General features: G+C 39.1%; 1 pseudogene across 1 annotated transcript; it reads right to left on the reverse strand.

Annotated features, from left to right (window-relative positions):
- Nucleotides 1-7571: 7571 nt before the first annotated feature.
- On the reverse strand, nt 7572-13186 carry LOC132171531 (uncharacterized; annotated as a pseudogene). The gene is made up of 3 exons (XR_015909069.1): nt 13089-13186; nt 11781-12282; nt 7572-9673 (listed from the first exon to the last, which is right to left on the reverse strand). The product of XR_015909069.1 is annotated as an uncharacterized LOC132171531 (transcript).
- Nucleotides 13187-15321: the final 2135 nt, after the last annotated feature.

A 15321-nucleotide genomic window follows, 5' to 3' on the forward strand; every position in this document is an offset into this window, starting at 1 on the left:
TTCTTTGATTCACATATAGTTGAGTGGGAGGATTTTGTGTAGGAGAAACAAAAAGCAATCTCCTTGTTTTGGTCATGTACGATTTGGGTTTCTTTGAAAGTTATCGAAAACTAAAAAAAAAAACAGAGAGAGAATTATGATCTTGAGTTCTTAGGGAGATCATTGAAGAGAAAGTTCTTGTTTGGGTTCTTGATGGCCCCTGTTTAGATTATCTGGAATCCAACCAAACTTCCCATTCTTAGTGGACCACTGAGAGAGACTTGTTATTCCATCTGTATGATCATGGCCGAAGCAAGTCCTAGAACTTCTGAATTGCCCAGTTGGTCCAATTTAAACTTTTCTGGGTCTGATCCAATTCAACAAAATGGACCAAATTTAACGACTTTCAGCTATGAAGTACCAAGACTCAATTCAACAACTTGGAGCTTCTAATTGAATTTCATCAAATGGATTAAATTCCAAAACTTTTCATCTACAAAGAACCAACTGAACAAAATTTGAGGTACAAAAGAATTTCATATCAGAAAGCAAAGAAAAAGAAGCAACCAATTGGAGAAGAAGAGAAGAGAAGGGAACGGAAAAATTGTTCATCAACAGAATAAGTAGTTTTTCTTAAATTACCATGCCTTCTTCATGATTCTGCTCAAAGAACCTGGAAATTGACACTGTCCATTAGAAGAATTCAATCAAACATTTGAGACCAAATCCAAAGACCCCAAATAGAAAACCCACTTGAGAAGATGGAAAAAATATTAATTTGTTCTCTAGACACCCCAAATCCAGATTTGGCCTCTCTCTGAAAATTTTTCACACCTTACCCACCGTTGACGTTCTCTCTTTGGATTTTTTTTTTTTTTTTAAGATTTAATTTTTAAATTAAATTAATAAAAAATTAATATGCGCAAAACGGTGCGTTTTGATTTGGACTACCGGTGGTTAGAAAATTTTGACGGTAAGAATTTTATAGGCACTTCGATTGATCCAAAGGGTAAATTTTCGAAAAAAAAAAAAAAAAACTTAGGAAGATTTTAATTTTGGCGTGTTGACTCAGAGACTTCTAATATATTTACCAATTTTCTTAAAATATATATATACCCTAATTTTTAAGATTTTTTTTTTTTTGTGTGTAATTCAATAATGGGCTTGGCCCAAAGACAATTAAATTAGAGTTAGATTTAGTCATTGAGTTTATTTAAGTGAACTATCATACTCCAATGGACACATATTAGAATTGATGAAACATTAGATGGAACAACAAAAGATGAGGAACACGGAGGAATGAACACATCCAAACCCACAACTCAAATTTCACACATTTCACAATACATACCGCCACAGTACAAATATTGGCTTTGATGTAGACAGAAACAACATAAACAAGCTCAACAATGGAAACAAATAGAGAGGAAAGCAACCCACCTTCAACCGAGCAATCGAGAGAGAGGAATCGTGGCTTCGGTGGAGACCCCAACTCCACCTTCAATCAAACGCGCCTGAGAGAAGAAGAGAGTTTTATGAGAGACACAGAGGAATGAGCTTGCAAGAGAGAGAGAGAGTGGAAGAGAGTTTCAGACAACAAAAGAGAGATAGTGAGAAGCTATTAAACAAAGGAGAACAGAAGCAACAATGGTAATTCAGATTTGATGAATCACTGTAACTTGTGGATTATTCCAAGCCCAAAAGCTATATGATGAAGTAATAAGTGCACATGCTAGTATGTGGAGAGTTAGGATTCTCCATCTTGACTGAGAAGTTTATAGAGGGCACAAGACAACGAAACATAAATACTTCAGATGGCACATATTGCTAACATTGAAATAACTTGGCCTTCATTCTGATAAGGCACCAATTCTCTCCATCATGGACAGCTCACGTTGGTCTGATAAGGAAGGTCAACAACCTCCTTGATTGGGTCCTTGATTTTATAAAATGATTTGATATTTTATGCCTTACGTAGATTACAATATCCTCCTCTGTTTGTGATTATTTCCATGTAAATATCTCAGAGAGATATTGATCGCATTATCCCTGGTTTGGAAAGATTGTAGCCAAGGGATGTTTACCATGTATAGTCTATTGTACACCTTCTATAAATCGTAATGAAAATACTCTCTATCATCACCTTGAGATAGAGTTTCTCAAACCTTGTTATGGTATCAGAGCTTATGGTATCAGAGCTTTTGGTGAGATAGAGAGTATACACTTCCCTTCTTCCCCTGCAACAATATCAACTCCATATACAGTTTTTTTTTTTCTTTCCAAAATGTCGCCCACCACCAAATCTTCCACCACGACTGAACCATACCCTTACCCAGTGACACAAAATGTCGCTAATTTTGTGTCACTCCGCCTCAATGCCACCAATTTTTTGAGATGGAAAACCCAAATGCTCAATATTCTTGAAAGCTATGACTTACAAGGATTTATCACAGGTGAGACAAAGGCACCTTCCAAGTACCTAACATCAGATACCCAAGATCCAAAAACGTCAGAGGCGTCGGATACCCAAGATCCAAATCCGATGTTTCTTCAATGGCGTCGGACTGATCGCTTGGTTAAAGGATGGCTGATTGCTACGCTATCCGAAGATGTTCTTGGCATTGTAGTGGGACTCGACACCTCGGTAGAAGTTTGGAATGCATTGGTGCATGCTTTTGCCCGAGTCTCAAATGATCGTCGCCTTGAACTTAAGAAGCGGCTCACCACAATTCAACGTGGGTCCGCTCCACTGCAAGACTATCTACAACGGTTTAAAACCGTGTGTGATGATCTTGCTGCAATTGGGAAATCAGTCCCAGATCACAAGAAGACCTTTTGGCTACTTAGTGGCCTTGGCAAGGGGTATGAGATGTTCACTACCACCATGCTCAGGCCACCAATTCCTCCTTATGAAGAAGTTCTTATTCTTTTGGAAGCACATACTGAAAGGTTCAAGCTAGATGATGCCAATGTTTCTACCCATCAGATGGCTTTTGTGGGTCAACGTACTCACACCAACAATTATAAAGGTAAGAAAAGAATGGGTCCCACCCACTTTAATTCAAAAGGAAAAGGCTTTACACAAGGCCAATTTTTTGGGTCAAAATCTCAAAATTCCAACTCTCCGTATGTGGCCAAGAATCCCACATCTGTTGCGCACCCAGGCAACAATAAAGAAGAACAACCCACTTGTCAGATCTGCAACAAGCGAAACCACACAGCCCTCACCTGCTTCAACCGCTTCAATCATGCCTTCACCCCAAATGATATTCCTCAAGCACTTGCAGCCATGAAGCTGGCCGATACTCAAGACTCCACCTGGTTTCCTGACACTGGTGCTACAGACCACATTACGGGTGATCCAGGTAACTTACACTCTCTTACCCCCTATCATGGCATAGATGGAGTAATGGTTGGAAATGGAGATAGTCTTCCTATTACCCATATTGGGCAAGCTACCATCGGTTCTGGTTCCTCATCTCTTAAATTAAAGAATGTCTTACTTGTTCCAGATATTAAGAAAGATTTATTATCTGTTAGTAAGCTTACATCTGATTATCCTCTTCTCTTTGAATTTGATGGGGATGGATTTGTGATTAAGGACAGGACAACCAACAAAATAGTAGCTACGGGCAGTAGACGCGGTGGTCTGTATGCTCTTGATGGAGGCTCAACAGTTTTCTTTTCACATCGGTTTAGGAGAATAAATGGCGAAGGTTGGCATCAGCGACTTGGACATCCCCAACAGCGGATCGTTGATCATTTGCGACAGAGGAAACTTATCTCTTTTGATTCCAAAAATAAAACATCCGAGATCTGTACTAGTTGTCAAATGGGAAAGTCCTGTCGACTACCCTTTCTATCTGTTGATGAATCAATAACATCACCATTTGATAAAGTGCATTGTGATTTGTGGGGTCCTGCTCCCGTGAGATCAAAAGAACAATTTCGGTTCTATGCTGTGTTTATTGATGACTACACTAGATTTTCATGGTTTTATCCTATGCGCCGCAAATCTGATTTCTTTGAATGCTTTGTTCATTTTCAGAAATTTGTTACATGTCAGTTTGATGCTAAAATTCGAATCTTTCAAAGTGATGAAGGTGGGGAATTTAATGACGGTAGCCTTGCAAGTTACTTGGTCAACCTTGGCATCCGCCATCAGTTTGCTTGCCCAAAAACTCCCGAACAAAATGGAACTGCAGAGCGCAAGCATCGACATATTACTGAACTTGGGCTTACTATGATGTTCCATGCACGCTTGCCATCACGTTTTTGGGTAGAATGCTTCTCTACTGCTGCATTCCTAATTAACAGATTGCCCTCACCTCATCTTGGCATGGATTCTCCTTTCTTCCGGCTCTTTGGGAAACATCCAGACTACTCCACATTTCGGGTATTCAGCTGTAAATGCTTCCCGTACCTTGGTGATTATCGGCATGACAAACTTTCTCCAAAATCATTGCCTTGTGTTTTTATTGGCTATAGCACCAGACACAAAGGCTACAAGTGTCTCTATCCTCCTACTGGCCGGATCTATATCTCACGCCACGTTGTTTTTGATGAGAAGGTACTACCCTTTACGAAGCCCAGTTGTCTCTATGATGATGCTCCCATTCAGGGGGAGCTTTGCACCTTTAATGATTGGGTGACTTCACCAACTCCAGCTAGTGAAATTCCCTCCGCAGACACTATTTCTCCAGACACAGCCCCTCAATCCTCTTTTGATATGGATAGTTTGCAATCTGATGTGGGTATCTCAGCCCTTCACAGTGGGCCCAACACTAGCCATGTACCAGCCCATACACCCATTTGTGGGCCCAACACCAGCCATGGTTCATATGATGACTTGAACAATGCTCTAAATGTGGCCAGCCCCAATTTTGACGTTTCTGATAGCCCCAGTCATGCCTCTTGTGATGCTGTGGACCAGTCTTTAGATGTGGCCAGCTCACAACCTACTTTAGGTGAGCCAGCCCACACAAACACGTGTGAACCCCCCCTCAGTCCTAGCCCTTCTGATGATATGGCTCCCTCTACATCTCTCATCGACAAGACCCAACCAGTTGCAGAGGATTCCTCTTCCTCAGAAGTTTCTACATCTGCTACTGATCATACAGTTCCAGGTATCTTTCCTGCGCCTTTGTCCCCACCTACTAATGATCTTCCCAACCTTCATTCTATGCAAACTAGATCCAAACATGGGATTACTCGGCCTAACCCCAAGTACCTTGACTTTCATGCCGCTCGCATCTCCCCTGCTCTACCCACTGAACCACGCACTATCAAATCTGCCTTGCGCCATCCTGGTTGGAAGGCTGCCATGCATGATGAGCTTGAAGCTCTTTCTGCCAATCACACCTGGGATCTCGTACCTCAACAACCCAGTATGAACATTGTGGGTAGCAAATGGGTCTATAAGGTAAAGCTTCGGTCTGATGGGTCTCTTGAACGCTTGAAAGCTCGGCTTGTCGCAAAGGGATTCAATCAAGTTGATGGCATCGACTTTTTCGAAACTTTTTCACCGGTTATCAAACCTGGAAGTATTCGGTTAATCCTCACTGTTGCTATGGTTCAAGGATGGGATATTCGCCAGTTGGATGTGAAGAACGCCTTTCTTCATGGATTTTTGTCTGAACCTGTGTATATGCAGCAACCTCCGGGCTTTGAAGATCCTCATCATCCCCTGCACGTTTGCAAGCTCAATCGAGCTCTTTACAGCCTCAAACAAGCACCGCGTGCGTGGTTTGATAGGCTCAGTACGTTTCTTTTAAGTCTCGGGTTCTTCTCCAGTACTGCTGGCCCAAGTCTGTTCATCCATCACTCCTCTTTTGGCATCTTAATATTGCTCCTCTATGTTGATGATATGGTTGTCACAGGCAACAACCCCGCTCGTATCCAATGGCTGATCACTCACCTTGGTCATGAATTTGCTATTAAGGATTTGGGTTTCTTACATCATTTTTTAGGTATTGAAGTTCGACATTTTGATCATGGTCTGTTTCTCTGTCAAACTCGCTATGCCAAGGATTTGTTGTCCCGTGCCCATTTGGAGGGCTGCAAAGCCCTTGCTACACCTATGGCCCTCCACAGTCGCAAGCTTCCTGCTGGTGGTGAGTTATTCCCTGATCCGACTCACTATCGTAGTCTTGTTGGTGCACTTCAATACCTCACGTTCACCCGTCCTGATATTTCATATAGTGTGAACTTTGTTTGTCAATTCATGCACTCTCCCACAATGGCTCACTTCAAGTTGGTCAAACGTATTTTGCGCTATATTAGTGGCACCACTCACTTCGGTATGCAAATTCTCTCTTCAAGTTCCCTTGATCTCTATGCTTTTTCAGATGCTGATTGGGCTGGTTGTCCCGCTACTCGACGTTCCACGACTGGGTTTTGCACCTTCCTTGGGAGTAATTGCATCTCGTGGAGTGCTAAGAAGCAATCTACCGTGGCCCGCTCTAGTGCAGAGGCTGAGTATCGTTCCATGGCATCTGCTACCGCTGAGTTAACTTGGCTATCATTCCTTCTTCGTGATATTGGACTCTCGCTTCCCAAGCCTCCGGTCCTTCTCTGTGATAATCTTAGTGCCCTTTATATGACAGTTAATCCGGTCTTCCATGGACGGACTAAGCACATTGAGATAGACTATCACTTTGTTCGTGAACGTGTAGCTCTTGGTGCACTTGAAACACGGTTTGTTCCCTCCAACCGTCAACTTGCCGATATTTTTACCAAGCCACTGCCCAAGCTATCTTTTGCCGATTTGCGAATCAAATTGGGCTTATGGCCTGACCCCCAGCCCAATTTGAGGGGGAGTGATAAGGCACCAATTCTCTCCATCATGGACAGCTCACGTTGGTCTGATAAGGAAGGTCAACAACCTCCTTGATTGGGTCCTTGATTTTATAAAATGATTTGATATTTTATGCCTTATGTAGATTACAATATCCTCCTCTGTTTGTGATTATTTCCATGTAAATATCTCAGAGAGATATTGATCGCATTATCCCTGGTTTGGAAAGATTGTAGCCAAGGGATGTTTACCATGTATAGTCTATTGTACACCTTCTATAAATCGTAATGAAAATACTCTCTATCATCACCTTGAGATAGAGTTTCTCAAACCTTGTTACATTCAACATATCATATTCAACCCAAGTAAGATGTAATCCAATTTCTATAAGAGTCAAAAGAACCAGCATATGTACAATTACCAATTAAAAAATCAATAAATACTGGACACTGATTCTGACACTTTCCCAGTTCAGAGCCTTGAACTTTTTTTCTTTTTTTTTTTTTTTTTTTTTTTTGGCTCTGACCTTAATGAAGATCTCCCAGTCATACGTAGAGAAAAGTTGGAGTTCAAACGTGAACTCGTCAAGAGAAGAAAACATGTGTGGCCAATCCCTTCAATTATTCAGAAGTGACTGAAGACGTTATATGGAATGGAACTCTACAAAATACATAATGAGAATCACTGGCTTATCATGCTGCTAGGCACCTTACTCCCTGAGTCTTCAAGTTATCAACAGTAGGAAGAGGAATCAAACTACAAAATTTGCTTCAGCAGCTCTACTTTTCAACACAAATGAATTCACCCACCATGATTAAACAACAACCACTACACAATTCCTTTAGAGATCCCCTCGGACAAGTTAGAAACAAGAGCATAGTTGTTGCTCTCGTAGCATGCAGTCGTGAATGCTGCCAAAGTCACACGATCCGCATTACGGTCCTTATCTAATAATCTATAAAAGAACAATGCCGCTATGCCCACTTTCCCCTCACTACAAAGCTTCCAGACCAAGGTCTTAACTGTCTGGATCCAGAGCCTTTTGTCTAGCCTTTCTAATATGATCATGGCCGTAGCAGATCATCTATTTTACAATACTCATAAGCCAAGGTCTGCCGAGTAACTTCACATGGGGATAGCCCCTTGTCTATCATGGTGTCATATAACCGGTGGGCGTCATCCAACTTAGACCCTTTGCAAAGCCCACTTATAAGAGCACCATATGTAATACTGTCCGGTGTACAGCCATGATCGTTCATCCTATGAAAATACTTTACAGCCGAGTTAACACTTCCAACCCTACAGTACCCACATATCATGGATGTATACGTCCGCTTAGTTGGAACTAGGCCTGGCATTACAACTTCTTCAAAAAGCTTCTCACTATCTTTCAATCTCTTTTGCCTACAAAAGGCAGCAATCAGTGTGGTATATCTATGAATATCAGGTTGAATGCCACCTTTGACCATCTTATTGAAGAACACCAAGGCGTGCACAGTATCTGCCCGTTTACAGTGCTCAGATATGAGGATAGTATACGTGACACTATCCGCTCGCAATCCACAACAAAAACCCTTCTTAAGCAATTTATAAGCCTCATGAACCCTTCCCCTTTTGCAAAGGCCATCAATAATTGCATTATATGTACAGATATTAGGTGTGAAACCTTCATTATTCATTACTTTCATCAACTCATATGCTCTTCCGAAATTACCTGCTTTACAATGCCCATCAATGAGAGTAGTATATGTGTTGGTGTTGGGGACCAATCCCTGTTCTTTCATTCTGGGTAATAACATCTCTGCACGGTTCAACTTGTCCTCTTTGCAATACCCACCAATCATGGCTGTCTATGTATAAACATTTGGCTTGTTATTGTCACTCCGGACAAGTTTCAGAAATAGTCTAAAAGCCTTCTCAGTCCATCCCTTCTTGCAGAGCCCATCAATCAATGCTGTATGAGTATACACATTTGGTTTCCAACCTTTCCTAACCATTTCCTCCAACATTTCAAATGCTTGCTTAATGTTGCCCCTCTTGCACAACCCATGAATCAAAGACGTGAAATTAATCACATTTGGTATCAAACCCATCTCAATCATTTTATCAAAATACCAAGAAGCTCTATTCACAAAACCTTTTTCAGAAAATGCACTGATAACTAAAGTAAAAGTCGCATTATCTAGAACAAAGCCTCTCTTAAGCATTTCACTCAACCACCTATCTGTCTCCAAAATTCTGCCCACCCTACAATAACCATCAACTTATAACTGCAATGATCAGGAGACACCCCTCTCACACACATTTCCTTGAACATGTTCTCGACATATTCAACCAGACCCATTTCACACCCAATGTGAATCACACAATTTAAAGTGCAAGTACTTGGTGCCAAACCTTGATTTTGCATCTAAATAACCATATCAACAGCCTCCCTTAACCTCCCAATCTCAACAAAACTCCTTACCATACACTGCATCACTTCTTGAGCCCTCTCCATATTCCCATTACCAATCAATGATGTGGCACATACTATATAAAGTCGCATAAAATCGCGAAACTTGGCAAATCCAATTGCCCAGTAAAAGAAACTCAATGCCACCATTGACCCTGCCTCAGCGGCTAGTGAAGCAACGACTGTAATGGCCTCTCCTACTGAAGATTGAGCTTGGGAGGCGATATTCTCACATGGAGTTCTTGGTAGAAAGAGTCACAGACCAATGAACAGACTACTTTGACAAGAGAATTGGATTGTGCTGATAATGATGGCGATGAAGAAGTGGGGAGTGCTGGAGTGGTGCCAGGGTCATAATCATGGTGGTAGGAACATAGTGCCCTGAAAGGGGTGTAGAAGAGAGAAATGGGAATTGGTATGGCACACCATACACCTCCAGGCCTCTGCCACAAATATCAAAAAGGTACTTCAACTTCCAAAGTAAAAATAAGAGATCAGTCCACATCATAGCAAGCTCGAAATCTCACAAAAAATTGAATATTTGAGCATCCAGTTTCATTTTTATAAATCTGGTAATGTGAACAAGCAATACTTTTTTAGTAAAGCTACACACACTCCCACTTTCCCATACGCATTTCTACACTTCTTCAGGAGGCTTTTAAAATTACTATTAGATTTGGAATAAATCTTTATTGGATTTAAATCCAATGCTGGTTGTAAAAGCCACCTAAGAGAGTATATAAGTGAAAGTGCGTGTAGCATAACTCATACTTTTTATATTTTTCAACCACTCTAGATATTTAATGTCTTTCAACGATGTCTGTAGAATTTTCAAAAGGTTGTTATTTGGACCTGAATAGTAGGTGACAACCAATCAAGTTTCAAAACATTATAAATAATTCTAAACAAACCTACGAGAAAGATTATAAGCAAAGGAAAAGGTGCCACTGGATTTCCTTGGTAGAGTATACGTTGATCTATGTTGAAGGGCTACATGCGGAAGAATTTTGACTGTGGACAGTTTACGTAAGAGAGGAATATGCATAGTGTATTGCAGTTGTATGTGTTGCAGCTACTAGTTTAGTTCGTAGATGACCTTTTACTCTGTAGGTTGGTAGCTAGAGAGTTGGGTATAATTTGTGAAAGGCCTTTTTTTTTTTTTTTTTTTTTTTTTTTTTTTTTTCAGGGATAAATGTAAAATTGGTTCATGTAGTTGGCCTAATTTACAAATCACTCAATGAGATTTAAAAAATAATTTATAAGTCCTTAGGGTAGGCCAAAATAACATTTTACTCCCCAAACTCATTTTCCTTTAAATGACTTAACGAAAACCGTTACATTGCCATATCACACCCAATAAAAGTAAGACATGTTTTATTTTTTATTTATTTTTTTTAAAAATGATGACAAATAAGCTTTTCCACGTCATTTTGAGGCTCCAGTACACACTCCACATCAAATTAAATAAACCTAATCCCTCTATCCCCACCGTGCGTCTTCATCCTTATATCCCACAGTGTGTCGATAATCTTCCTCACCGATTCACTTTCCCGAGTTGAAATTGCCGCCAGAGAACTGCCGGAAACATCACGACGGTAAGCCGCCTCACTTTCGAGCTAAAGTAAAAAAGCTCCAAAGCAAGGTGGCTTACCGTCGTGACGTTTCCGGCGAATCTCTGGCGGCGATTTCAGTCGTACTATGAAACCCAACAGCTCACCTGGAGATGGACGCAAGAATCGGTGGGGAAGATGAAGACGACGGCAAGAATCGTTGAGGAAGATGAAGTGTGTGTTAGAGCCTCAAAATGACGTGAAAAAGCTTATTTGTCATTTTTTAAAAGCATAAATAAAAAAGAACACGTATCTTAGTTTTATTGAGTGTAATGTGGCAATGTAACGGTTTCCGTTAAGTCATTTAACGGAAAATGAGTTCAGGGAGTAAAATGTTATTTTGGCCTACTCTAGGGACCTATAAATTATTTTTTAAACCATAGGGAGTGATTTGTATATTAGGTCAACCACAGTGACCAATTTCGCATTTATCCCTTTTTTTAATAAAGACTTCAAGGTAGTGACCTTCGCTTCATGAGGCGTAATCCCCAGCCAATTGAGCTACCCCTAATTCTCTCCCTAATAGCTATATCACTCCTCTATAAAATCATGTACACTAATTAATGGCAAACAAGGAAAATACTTCCTCTTCCAAAGTATTTTCCTTGTTTCCTATTAATCGGAGCACTTGATTTTATAGAGGAGTGATATAGCTGTTAGGGAGAGAATTGGGGGATTTTACATAAATAAGGGGGAATCAAAGGGATTTAAATCTATCAAGAAAGTGAACCATAAAATTCAAACTATCAAGGTCAACTCATAATTCGGAATGCAATTCCATTGTCTCTTATACGGATAATGTGCAGAGAAAGGAAGATTTGGGCTTCTGAAGGGGTTGAGCATAATGTAGTTCTATTTAAATCTTTATTTAAAAAATATACAACAAGAATAAAGACATTTAAAAACCCAAAGCAAAGCCAAAAGTACCAAACTTCCCCACCTCAAGGACAGTGGGTAGACATTGGACGTGGTTGAGCCATTGCCTGTGAACTTTGGCGGCAACAAAGACAAGAATAGCAGGAATATATGTTGGTCCACCCTTTCGAATTCGAAACCCAGTGGCAATGCCAAGACTGACTCGGCGCAAGATCTTGCTGTGAAATGCTCTAATGCTCATCAGCTCAAGCAAAGTGGTAGCTTGCTTGCCCTGTTGGCACCCGCCCCAGAGTTTCAGGCAGCACCACCTTCCGAAGGTTTCCAAAGTAGTTTGCCCTATCTTCTGCCGCATCATTTAATTGACTTGAAGTACGCCAGGAGTAGGCAGCACTGCTCTTGGAATGCTGAGCACCTGACACAAAGGGTTGAAATCGGTAATGGACATGATAAAGGTAGATTAGGATAGTTGCAGTAGTTCCTTTCCAAATCTCTGATTCCTCAGATTTTGTTGATCCCGAGTGATGAAATCTTAAATCCAGTCTGGCTCTTTCCATCTTTCAACTCTCCTACATAATATTCAATGACGTCTTAGAAAAAATAACCTTATAGTTATGGAACTCCATCAAATTACGAGGTTCAAATTTAAATTGAGCAATCAAGTCTATAAGAGGATACTTTTGAATTATGCCAACAAATTCAGTAAAGAAACATGATGACTGTTACACACTAAATTAACAAATATAAAACAAATGGACAACAACAATATAGAACTAAAACAAATCCATTTAATCCACAAAAAAACCTAATAAAATCGGCAAAAACAAATACGGACTCATAAAAACTTAATCCAAATGTAAAATCTAAGAAGTTAAAGAAAATAAGAAACCAAATGAAGAGCACATGGGAGAAACTACAAGCTCTTCCTACACAGAAAAGCTTCATGCTCTCAGAGACGACACTAATACGAGCTGTGAAAATGGAAATCATTAAGTAGACACTTAAAAGGAAGCGGGAAGCCAACAACATTTGAGCACGTATGACGTACCCAAGAAAGTAAAACATACAATAATCACCATCTCTACCGTCTTCAAAGCTCAAATAGGAAATAAAATTTGTTAAAAGGTAAATGAGAAGTGAGCCCGCTAGAAAAATGGAAATTTAATAACACAAATGCAAACCCAGATAGGAAAACATATAAATTTCATCCAGAAATGTAATGAAAGACCGAAGGGTCCAATACTGTGTATAAAGAGAGAAGAAATATTAAACCCAGAAAGCAAAACATACCAAATGCGCAGCTATGGCAAAATAACAGATAGAATACGCGAAAAAAAAAAAATGGAAGTTGAAGGCTTATTCAGACAGAACTCACCGGTCAGCAATGGAGGACTCAAAGCAAAGCCTCTTGAAGATTCACGTGCCCATCATCTACCAGGAATCAAAGAAAGCAATTGACACGCTGCAGAAATGATAGACCGAGAGTGAGAGGGAGAAAAACACCTGACAGTTAGGAGAGAAAAAGGCTTAACTATTGGGCTTTGATTTGTACCCATGACCCGAAAGCCGACTAAAATCGTATGTCGGCCTTCCGTTTGGGTCGGGCCCATCGACTTTTTTTGGAATAGTCCTAATCTAATGTGTTTATACGAATGAACAGACATCAACTGGCGGCATTATATATATATATATATATATATATATATATATATAGAGAGAGAGAGAGAGAGAGAGGGGTAATGTGACGTCGTTTCAGTATATATGTACAAAAGGTTAATTTTTTTTTTTTTTTTTTTGACAAACAAAAGGTTAATTATAATGCAAATAAATAAAATTGTAGATTTTTTTTTTTAAATTGTAGATTAGATAATAGAGTTTATGTGTAGTTTGAATTCTTAAACTCTACCATCATGATTAGGAAATAAAGTTCAAGTATAGCTAGTTTAACTACTTCAACTATAGCGATTCTTGAATTCCTCCACTATATATATATATATATATATATATATATATATATATATATATATATATATTCTAAGATCATAAAACAATATCCCTCGTAATGTTTTGTGAAATTAATTGATTTTTAGGAAAAAAAAAGATGGAGTTGGATTGAGTTTGGTGGTTTGCTTCTTCTTCTTCGTTGTAAAGATCCCAATTGATACTTCTATCAAGATCCCACGGTTAATTGAATTCTTCCTCATCGATTCTTAATTTGTTGTCTTCTTTTCATATATATATATATATATATATATTTAATAATATCTTTCTTGATGATACTAATCTCATGCTGCAAATCTAAGATAGTAACTACCTTGGATTTTTGTTTTGAAAATCGTTTCAAGGTATCTTCAAGAGAGATTTTAGTGGCAACAGGTTTTTCAACATCTTTGGTCATGAGTTTCTTAAGTTTTTTAAGATACTCTTCTTTTAAATCAGGATTATCAAATTTTGAAATCAGGGTAAGAAGTAAATCTTCTTGTTCTTCTGATTTGGTCAGAACAGAACAAGTTTTTGGATTGCAGCAAGATTCAGTGCAACCAAAATTGACACAATTTGCAGAAATATTAAAGGTAGAGTGATAATCAGAATCAGAGGAAGATAGAAAATCATTATCAGAAGAATAATCAGAAAAGACATTGTTTTGAAAAATTCTAAAGATTTTTTGCTTATCATCGTCATTGATGTTTAAAGCATTAATGTCTTTTTTAATCTTTTTGTGAGGTTTTGGGCACTTGTCAGCATAGTGTCCTGTTTCTCCACAATTGAAACATTTGTTTTTAGAAAAATATTTTTCAAATTTGGATTCTTTACTCTTTTTAGGACTTCCACATCTTTATCACGACGTCGGAGTCCTTTTGAGGTTGTGGAGCCAGCAAAAGAATTTCTTCGTTCGTTAACCAACAGAGGTCTTTCGATTCTGCTTGAAAGTCCTAAATCAGAAAAATTGATTTTGATAGATCCATCCATGTATTGCTGGATGTAATCAAGATTAGAGGCATCGTTTACTACTCGAGAAGGTTTTGTAACAAGAACCAGCAAAAGAATTCCTTCGTTCGTTAACCAACAGAGGTCTGTCGAACAGAGGTCTTTCGATTCTGCTTGAAAGTCCTAAATCAGAAAAATTGATTTTGACAGATCCATCCATGTATTGCTGGATGTAATCAAGATTAGAGGCATCGTTTATTACTTGAGAAGGTTTTGTAACACCTTCCAAAAGCCACTCGTTGGGGAGGTCAATCTCATCCCAGCGAATCATTTTTGGAGTTTTAATATTAGCATTCTGAGTAGAACTTTGAATTAACAAAGTAGATTCACCTGGATTCTTGATCACAGCTTGTGGATCTAGATTTGTCTTCATCAATTTATAATAAATACAGTAGATAATAGCAAAAGGTCTGCTACCTTCTTCCATATTATAACCAGAAGTCAAAATATTAAGCGTCAAAGCTTTCAAAATATGAATATCATTTAAAGCAAGAGAAATATTGGGAAAAACATCAAAATGGACAGGGCCATTAAATAGAGAAGACTGAATCATGCCAAAAATACTGGTACGAAAATCAACAAATCTTGCATCACGCAAGCATAACAAAATAGAGCATTAA

Source organism: Corylus avellana, chromosome 1, assembly GCF_965113065.1.
Source record: "Corylus avellana chromosome 1, dhCorAvel1.hap1.2, whole genome shotgun sequence".
Lineage (NCBI taxonomy): Eukaryota > Viridiplantae > Streptophyta > Magnoliopsida > Fagales > Betulaceae > Corylus > Corylus avellana.